This window comes from Hylaeus volcanicus, chromosome 3 (assembly GCF_026283585.1).
Source record: "Hylaeus volcanicus isolate JK05 chromosome 3, UHH_iyHylVolc1.0_haploid, whole genome shotgun sequence".
Lineage (NCBI taxonomy): Eukaryota > Metazoa > Arthropoda > Insecta > Hymenoptera > Colletidae > Hylaeus > Hylaeus volcanicus.
The window spans coordinates 10,416,957-10,427,038 of NC_071978.1; the positions used below are offsets into that span (position 1 = coordinate 10,416,957).

The 10,082-nt window shown below is 34.0% G+C and overlaps 1 long non-coding RNA gene across 2 annotated transcripts; it reads left to right on the plus strand.

Annotated features, from left to right (window-relative positions):
• On the plus strand, positions 1 to 9,818 carry LOC128873806 (uncharacterized). 2 transcript variants are annotated; one of them, XR_008456490.1, is made up of 4 exons: positions 1 to 135; positions 8,429 to 8,660; positions 9,047 to 9,208; positions 9,656 to 9,818. It is a non-coding gene; the product is annotated as an uncharacterized LOC128873806 (long non-coding RNA). The 2 variants fall into 2 exon arrangements; XR_008456489.1 differs by lacking the exon at positions 9,656 to 9,818 and having other exon boundaries at positions 9,047 to 9,434.
• Positions 9,819 to 10,082: the final 264 nt, after the last annotated feature.

The following is a 10,082-nucleotide window of genomic DNA, read 5'->3' on the forward strand; positions in this document are numbered from 1 at the left end:
GAAAACGGCCACGAAGCGACTTTTAAAAGCGACAGCAGTGTCAACTGTCACAGCATGCATTATTGAGCTGAAAATAAACCAGACACACTGGGCGAGGCAAGTAGATCACGAAGAAGTATGGAACCTCGATATTTGGTGAGAAATTCTAGACAGATTATTTATCTATATTTACACTCTACTATATTCATGAATGTATGCAGCATTCTTACGAAACTAATTACCAAATCTTTCAACACTAATCTTGGACAATTCTGAATTTTATAATTTTGAATATTGTGGACTTCAGTGATATTCAGTGAACTAACTACAGTTAGTTACTATTTGAACAAGAGTACAAATTAAAATTTTGAAATGAAGTAAACAAGTAAATATTGAATCGATTAGTTGGATGAACCACGGATTATTCAAATAAAATTTTGCCTATCTCTGATTTCAAGGAAATAACTTAGTTACGAGAGAGGCGTGTGTCTGTTTGATTAAAGGATATATCGAGTTAAAAACTTTGAAATTTAATTTCAACTAGAAATGGTATAGTTAACCACTGACTGATCCTTTGAGAAGATTTGAATAATTAATAATTATAATGGATGGAATAGATCTGCATTATGTGGAATTTATAGTCAAGATGTTCTGAAGGTGAAATTCTTTTTCGTTGTTTATTTAATTCATCTAAAATTAACGAGAGAATGACGTACGTCATTATATCCAATGTGCTCTGAACTGATGGCTTAACTTGCTCGGCGCTAACTACAACGTCACGGCATCAAAAGCATATGGCACACAATGGAAAAACGTTAATGGCTGTGAAATAAACTTGAGAATGACTTTAGAGGAAATCGATAAGTAATTTTATTTTCTGATGGTAGCAGCAAATTTAATTCACTGTGCAACTTCTTCCTTCCTGAATATAATATTTATTCGACGTTTCAAACTCCTGACCATTTCACAATAAATTAATTCTAAACTTCGTGTCTACAGTGTAATTTACTGAATAATAAAAGATTCATTATTCAGTAAAGATTTAGATTCATCTTTAGAATTCTATAAAAAAATTCGGAATTAACATACAAAAAGGAATATATACATTTAACAAATTGAGTTTGCTGTTATTGATACGAAATAAATAAAATTACTTATGAAACAGTCTAATTTCCTGTAAAGCTAATTAATTCGTACGAATAAATAAAATCGATAATTGTGGATTTTTGGCGATATGATCGTCCAAAAATTTCGTGATCCACCTACACCACGGCAGAAGTTTTGACTGTATAATTGAAAGGATAATTTCAAGCGACGATTTTAGACGAGTTGGGAGTGAGAATAGTTTGTTTCGGATTGCGATAAATTTGTATTTAAACTCAGTTTCGTCTCTGTGCTCTATGATTAGGGAGTTGCAAGGAAGTTGGGGTTTACTTAGATAAGGATTCGGATCACGTCTTCCAAGGATACTTACTACGTTTCCCCGCTTCTATTAAAAATTTACAAACTTCAAAGTTTCCTGTAAATTTAACACTACTGATCTCAAATTTCAACACGTAGTTATTCTAACGAATACATAAGGATTATAAAGTAATATAAACCTAAAAGATGAAGATATAAATATTCTATTACTTTAATTTTTATATTATTATTAACTATATGTGGTTACTATCAGTAATTTATTTTTCAATATATTTTGCGCTAATCGCGAGAAACCATTGACTTTTTGAAAATAAACAGTTGATGCAAATGTTTGTCACAGATTAGTTACATAAAATTACATTTTCATGATGGAGCACGTAACAGCTTGAATATAGCTGATAATAAGGATTACGTACTGCACTTCTATCTATTACAGGGATGATCATGGCGACAAGCTTCAGGATTAACGAACCGAATTTCGCAGAGGTGCATTGAATATTCAAGGAGATTATTCAAAACTTGGTGTTCAATCTACCTACGAAACACGTTCATTAACAATGATAAATTCTTCCCATATCAAACATCAATTGCGTGACATAACGTGAGATATTATTCATAACTTCGAGACAAATTGAACGAGACAATTGTAAATTTAACAAAATCGTGTTCATACATGTACAAATTATAAAAATTTATGTCAAGAACTATGACTACAAATAAATCATGAAAATTGCCTGGAAACTGGTAAAAAAGAAGATTATCCCTTAAATAAAAAAAATGGTGACTCTGAAGGACCTCGAGAATCACTGTACACCCACCTCCGAATGATTCATTCGCGTTTCACGATTGTATTTCATGTAAAAATTGATTTTATGGAGATAACACGAGCACGAGTAAATTTCGCGAGACTATATCCAGAGCGCATAAAATTTGGATTTCATGAAAGCGTTCATCGCAAGAAGCGAGTTGAATCGCACAATCTCCTATGTAACATTTCCAATTTAAGTCTATCTTTCCCCCTTTACCGTCGGTCTATCTGACGATAAATTTAGTTGGCAAACGTCGGACGCGGGGAATGCGAGCCACGTACGTTGTAAAATTACAGCATCCGACGAAGGCCACGACAGAGAAAGGGGAGAGCAATCGCTAGGGGTACGAGTGAGGCTTCAATGATAACATCCTATTGTGATGTTTAGTCCTTCTGGGAGACGTTCCGCCGCGCAAGCGGAAAAATTTCATCACGCTCTCTACTATTGGTACACCATCGTGTATAAAATAGGAGCATCGATATTTTTGTTTGTTTTATTTCTAAACATAGAAATATAATGGATTTCACACCATCAGGGTAGAATCTTGGTTATTGTAAGATGATCTATTGCAAACTCGATTCAGTATCAGTATTTATTTTAAATGCCCCTCGTTTCCCCGTTTATTGCATGGTATTCTGAGTAGGGTCACTAGTTATTGAATTGGTTATTTGATTAATAAAAGAACCTTGATATTTGCAACATAAACTACTGGAAGTACGAATATTGCAATCTTAATTATGGGATAGATCTCCACTTTTTACAACATGTTTAACTACTTCGACCTCAGCTACAGCAACTTCGGTTATTATAATGTTAACTATGAAATGAATCCTCGCTTATTGCAAGTTTATGTTGGAGTTAGTAATGAGGCTACGCTGTGAATGACTAGACATCGAATTGGGTACATTGATTATTGAAAGAACCTCGATATTTGTGAGAATAACTCTTGATTTCTGTATATCAATAGTCAGACCATATCATTTTTTTTAATATGGATTATAGCTGTTGTAATTATATATAGTCTTCTCATCCCTTAATAAGATGTAATATTATATATCAGTAGTAATCAAACATTTTCCACATTAAATCTCCGTTTACGTTTCCATAATTCCATTCATGGAACGTACAAATTTAATTTAAAGTCACCAATGAAATATTCAAAATGGATATTACTACAGGACGAAAGCTTGATTAATGAGTTTTAACTGGAAACACGTTAAATCGAGCGTTATGATAATTTAGATCATCGGTGGTTGATCATTGTGGAGCTGTTTATGATGTTCATTCGAACGGAGATTTATGATTTCATTAAAAGGTCGATTATTCGATCAAGAATTTGACACACTTCCGCCGATAGTACCAACGTATTCCCTAGTGTACAGCAGTGGTTAGAAAGTATTGATCGGCCCCCTTTTACGAAATACCAATTACTTGATTAACTCGATCGTCCTTGGTTTCCATCATCGTTTCGGGAACTGCTTATGCCCGAAAACGAAGCGACTCTTGACAGGGAGTTCCATAAACAACATGTATTCCCGTTTCAGGCGATTTTCTTAATAAAATTGGCACATCGAAAATATAAATCCGAAGCACATACATCCAGTTTCGCTGAAGATGTTTATAGAAAAAGTATTTGAGTGTCCGAAAGGCACAAGAACAAAGAACCAAAATTTCAAGGTCGAGAACAATCTGATAATAAACTTAACGATTGGAGAGTCGTGGATTACTTTGGTTATGATTCCAAGGCATGTCAGAGCTTTTAAATTACGAAGCGCCTCACCCATCGTCAATATCGTGTACACGGAAAAGCGAGTGTCCTTCTGAATTCTTCAGCACTTCCGATAAAAATAAAATCGTCCTTATTATCAAATATGCAAGCAACTCATCCTGAAATATGGAACTTCCTGGTATATTGCTTCGCTCCACTTTTATTTCTCCCTCGATCCAAGAACTGTTCCACAGCATCGTTGGAATTTAATTAATACTCCGACATCTATGGGGGTTCGACTATGCACAACGACGTATTTATTGTTCAAATTACAAACAAACAGAAAAAGTAACATAAATAAAACACAGCAAGGAACGGAAAAGAAGAGATGACGCTAAAGGGACTGGTCTTTACGACACCAGAAGGAAACCATTTTAATAATTCTGCGCTCATCAAATGTCCAGGGACACGAAACAGGTTTCATATTTCTTTGGAATATTTTCAAAACAGTTGCCTTTTTTTAAAAAAACGTGGAACGTCTGCACCAGTATAAAAATAATATTACGAAACAAAAATTAATTTCTACTTCTCAGTGCATTTTATAAACAGAAGCATTTTTTTTAAGTTTCCTCAATATATTTTTGGACTTTGCATTCCTAATTTTATGAAAGTTTCATGAAAACATCAATTATGCAATAAATAACGACTAACAGAGTTCTTTTGTTACTCGATATTACTAGACGATATATAACAAAATGTTAAAGAAGAAAAAAAAACGAAAATTAATATACACAAATAAAAATGAATAGATAGAAGTAACTATATGGAGATGAGGTATATTTGTACGTTGTTATTAACCTAACTTTTAACGTTAACGTGTTAGGAATAATTCCTTAGGCCTTAGCAATCTCAGAATTTACTTGCTTTGTCCAATGAGGAGAATTCCAATCTCGTTCGAGAAAAATGTCTTTTAATTAAATAGGCCGTACGAATCTTGCGCTGAAAACGTTCTAGAAGCTGTGATAAGCTCCACGCGACACGTTCACGATGAAACAGGGGAAGATACCCCTGCCTTGTGGCTTTTAAATATTTTACGCAAACGAGTAACACGAGAACAAGGGGGGAAAATAGCTACGAACGTCGTATGATTTTCTTCTCCGGAGAAACGTCCGAATTTAGCGTTGTCGTGGAGTAGGGCAAACTCAATTTGCGAGAAGCTCTTATAAAACACTGTGTCTGCAAACCATAAGTCTCGAGTCTTCGACTATAGGGGCGGTTCTTGCGAAACGCCCGTTTAAGTTTCTGCTAGTAAATACAGAAAGGAATGCGACGGTAAATTCGTCATAGTCTTCTGGATAAAGCTAGTATCATCTTTGGCCGCGTCGTTCAGAGATTATTCGAATCAATAAAGTGATTTTTAACTATACAGTAAACTTGAAAATATTAATTTTCTGGCTACGTTTCCCGAATTTCGAGCGAAAAGCAATTCAGTTGCATACTGTCGGCTATTAGTTTCATTCGTTCAAGTTGTGAATTAAAATTAATTACGCGTTAATTGCCCAGCAAAAACATGGACCTAAATAAAGACAGTGGCCATTAAGCACTCTGAATCCTGGTTTATATTTGGTGAAAATATGGGCGTGCACGCGGTAAAGATGGAGAGGTGTCATTTATTATAAACTCCTATCGGAAACTGGGATATTTAATAGAGAAAACGTTTTCCGTGGAAAATTATTTCTGACAAAGGGAAGCTTTTACGCTATCGAAATATTTCGAAGAACGACGAAGATTTTTAAAAGGTAATCGTGTATGGATGGTTGTTTGTATTCTTTATATTTACATTTGTACGATCGCAATATTTGATATTCTGCGAAAAAATCAGATAGAGTTTAAACTTCGCTTCAAATGTTTTATAATGAAGAATGTCCAAGTAAATATGCTTTTGTTTATTACAGGAGCAAATATTTGCAATTCAGTTTCTACCAATATGTAGATATTGCAGCCAATAACATACGATTCCCCTCAGGTGTATATGAAAATACAAAAAGTTCCTCAAAAATAAACAAAGCGCAGTTGTGTTTTGAGGAATTTTTAGAAATTTAAAAAGGAGAAACTATAAGTCGTACAATAATAAATGATTAATATTGAATTGCTAGAATATTAATAGAATATTCACAAGCTGACATTCACAAATTTTTGTTCACCTTTAAATATAAAATCATTTATTATTGCACGACTTATAGTTACTCTTTTTCCAATTCGTGAAGAAGCTTCTCTTTTTAAACGTTTACTCCAGAATTTATAATAGAAAAAAGATATACAAGAACACATAAGAATTTTAGAAAAAATTTAATGAGCAGTGCTTCATAAAAATAAACTGTTCCGATGTAATTTTACAAAATACTCAGTGTTTCTAAATTATAATTGTCCATTTTCTGCATGAACCACTTCTGCAGCTAGGTACCGGTGAAAATCAATCTAACGCTTTAATTTCAGTGTCAATTATAAACACTTCGTCTCCGATCACGGTTTCGGCTGCCTCTGCTCGCGACTAAAGTCAAATCGCGCAACCTACAATCGTTGTCCGCGAAGGTAAACAGAGATCGAAAGTGGAGGATGCAGGTCGAAAGATAGGACAAGAGAAATTGCCGGTTGTCGTTGAGAATGGCTCGAGATAAGCGAACACCAAGGAAATAAAAGACCGTGGGAAGGACACAGAAGGATGGACGGATCAATGGTTGGGTGTCAGAAAAGGGAGAAAAGTCTAATTTTCCGCGAGCACTGGGTCAAATGGACTTTGTCGAGCGGTTAATAAGATCAATTGTACAAGAAATATGAGAGACCCAAGTAAACGATGGAATGAAAGCATGTGAAAAAATGCAATGACGCGAAATTAAGGCGGAAAGATAACAGAGTAGGAGAAAGCTAAATGCGACGAGGGAAACAATTTTTCTTTGGCCGCTACAATCGGAGTGAGAGGGTTGCTTGAGGGTTCGAAGCTCTAGTAAAACCTAATTGAATGTGGAACTTGAATGACTGAATCTAATTAGGCGCGATGAGTGTTTCAATTAGGGGCGAGAACGATGTAGTTTTAATCCAATGATTCGGAATCGATTGGTGTTACATATATTTCAATGTGGCTTTCGATAATTGTCCTCTCCCAAAAAGGGAGTAAAGAAAAAACTCTGTGATCGTAAGCTTTGTGTTCTTGAGCTGTTCATTTGAAAAGGTATACAAAAATACAAAACTTCGTTAAATTAATTATTTCTACCTTTATCTTAAAAAAGAAATAATATTAGGAATCATTCAGACATCTTGGGATATTTAATTTTGAGAAAGATACCTAAGGTCGTTTGTTATTTTGCATTCATTTTACTCACGAACTTGGAGTTAAATTATGTTCGGAACTTATTAATTCTCCAGAAGGCTTGGGACTATGTAAGCTGGTCCGTAAATACTCCGGAGAGTACTAAGACTGTGAACATAGCCTCACATAATAATTCTTCATATAAAGTAAACGAAACACACCTATGAGATATTGTGAAAAATATTAAATATAAATTATATTAATCGACGCGAGTTAAACGAAATACTTCTGTCGAAATTCTAACAAATAGTTTTGAGAAAATGAAAGGCAGTATTCAGAATACAAATATCCTTCCATTTTTCAACCAAAGTAATATTTTCGCGTCGGCAAACCAAAATCACATGTCAGTAGAAGACGTCTAGAAATAATATGGCATCATCGATAAACAAATATATATAAAACATTTTCGTGTGTTCTATTTAGATAGCATTTTCCATTCTGTCAAAAACACGTAGCCACCCCTAATCCAATTTCTTTCGATGATCACGTTCTCAATCAATGTCGATAAAAGGAAAATAAGAAGAAATCGAATACACGTCAATCAAAAAATTGTGATAAATTGAATCCGACTGGACTGCGGAAAAATGATTTAGGGTTTATAAATCAAAACGATACGTGAGGAAGGTTAGAATTGTGCGGGCTTCGTTTTCCCATGACACATTTTTAATTATCATTTTTAATCAAATAATCTTATATTTTTCTTTCTTAAACAGATTTGGAGTCATTTTAAAGTCGTCCATAACTTAAATTAAGGATGTAGTGGGAGTAACCGTATTCAAAACAATATATTTGTACACATTTTCCTTTTCTAAATCTTTTTCAGTGAAATCTCATTTGATAAATTATGTAATTATACGTATCTTAATATGACTACATTAAAAAGATTCTAACACTACTCATAATTAGATGTATACTAATTTATAGTTAGTAAAGAACGTATCAAAAATTGATTACGTAGTTTATGCTTCTAGTATAAACATCAACTCGATAAATCTCCAAGTACATTTATTCGCGATAAAGCAAACACAGTATCACTTTTCCCAGAACAGAATGTCCCTTCTCAATTAAGCCGTATTCCCTCATCGATAATCGATCATGCCACGACGAATCTCAACCCACGTCGACTTTTTTCTTTCGTTTCAGTGGCAGCGAGGAATCGAAAAGCGAGTACGTGCATCGCGCTCCCTTTGATCTCGCCTCTTTGCTGGAAATAACGCGCGTTATCCGAGTCTAAGAAGGACTTCTTTGAATGTACAATGTCATTGTTACTAATGACAGCGTCTTCGAATAATCTCGTGCTGCGTGAATGTCTAAACTATTGGAGTCAAAGGTGGACAAAATTCTTATCTGGACACGGTGATCCATTATAGTATAGGTATAAAGAACACTTCCTTAGGATCCTACCGTTATTATTCATGTACATGATGCGAAGAATAAGTATCTTTATACAAAAAGTTTGTGAAAAATAAATATAAAAATGTTATCTCGGTAATATGAGATTTAATTTGTAAGTATTTTGTAATCAACAAAAGATTTGTAACAAAATTCCTATTCATATTTTGAATATCATTATAATATTTGTGTAACAAAAAATAAAGAATTTCTTGTTTATTACTTGTCCAATGAAAATAATTGGACGTGGTACAGCTTACCTCGATATCATTCTAATTCGATAAATTTCGCAAATAATTGTTGTACAGAATTTCTATTCGTGTTCTATTTTTCGAATAAAGTTTCAAATACTCTGTGTAACGTTTGCAGTACCCGCAATTCTCTAGAGGGAAAAATCAGACATTAAGGAGAACCGACAGTAAATCAACAAATTTTTAGTGGCTACAAGGGCCAGGCTGTAAATGGATTGCCTTTTGCTGGGAAAATCTTATTAACGGATAACCGAGGGCGTAATGGAGGTCAGAGACAAAGGTATCGCGATGAGTATTAATCAACCATTCATTCTTCTTACAATAGAGAACAGCTTTAATCTGAAATATCAACATACTTTAAATAGTTTTTGTGCTTTATATTAATAGCGCTGAAATTCGAAATTTACTTTTTACAGATAGATGTTTAATCTGAGAGATAGTGTATAAAGTAAGGACTAATGTTAAAGAATTAGTTTCATGTAAAATGAGAAAGTGCTTTAGAGTGTGAATACGAGAGTATATAAAATATCAACGATAGAATACGTTTTATAGTGTTTAAAATATAAGACATTTAAATAAAATATAACTTTATTTAAATCTCGATACTCTATTCGTAGCTGTGTCGTTTGATTTCTGTTCCCCAAAAGTGTTATAAATTTTTATTACGGTATTTTTGTGTTTGTTAAGAGAGATAGCAAATGAATTGCACTTTTTAAAATACTTTTAGATAGAAATTTGAATATCAATACGTGTAACGCCGAGGATGTAAGGTTTGAAAATTCTTTAAAGTCCGTTTTCCTGTGGAAACTATCCTACGACAACACGATCAAAGGCTTAGGCTACCAATTGCTTTGGGACAAGACAGCCTCTAGATTCCGGTGACGTATACAGTGAAGGGATATTGGGGATGTTTGGATTACCGGACTTCCAAGGGTCAGTGTTCCCGCATATTGCACGAATTAATCACTGATTTCATTATCAACACTGCCTTCAACAATATTTGCATAAAGTTATTGAAACTGTTTGTTGCAGCCAGGCTCGCACAGAAAATTCAATTTTATCCATTTAGATCCTGTCCCGTATTCAGCAGATAGTCATCATCCTTTCAGTTTCATAATAATTTCAAATTTACTAATAATAATTTATAATTTTTC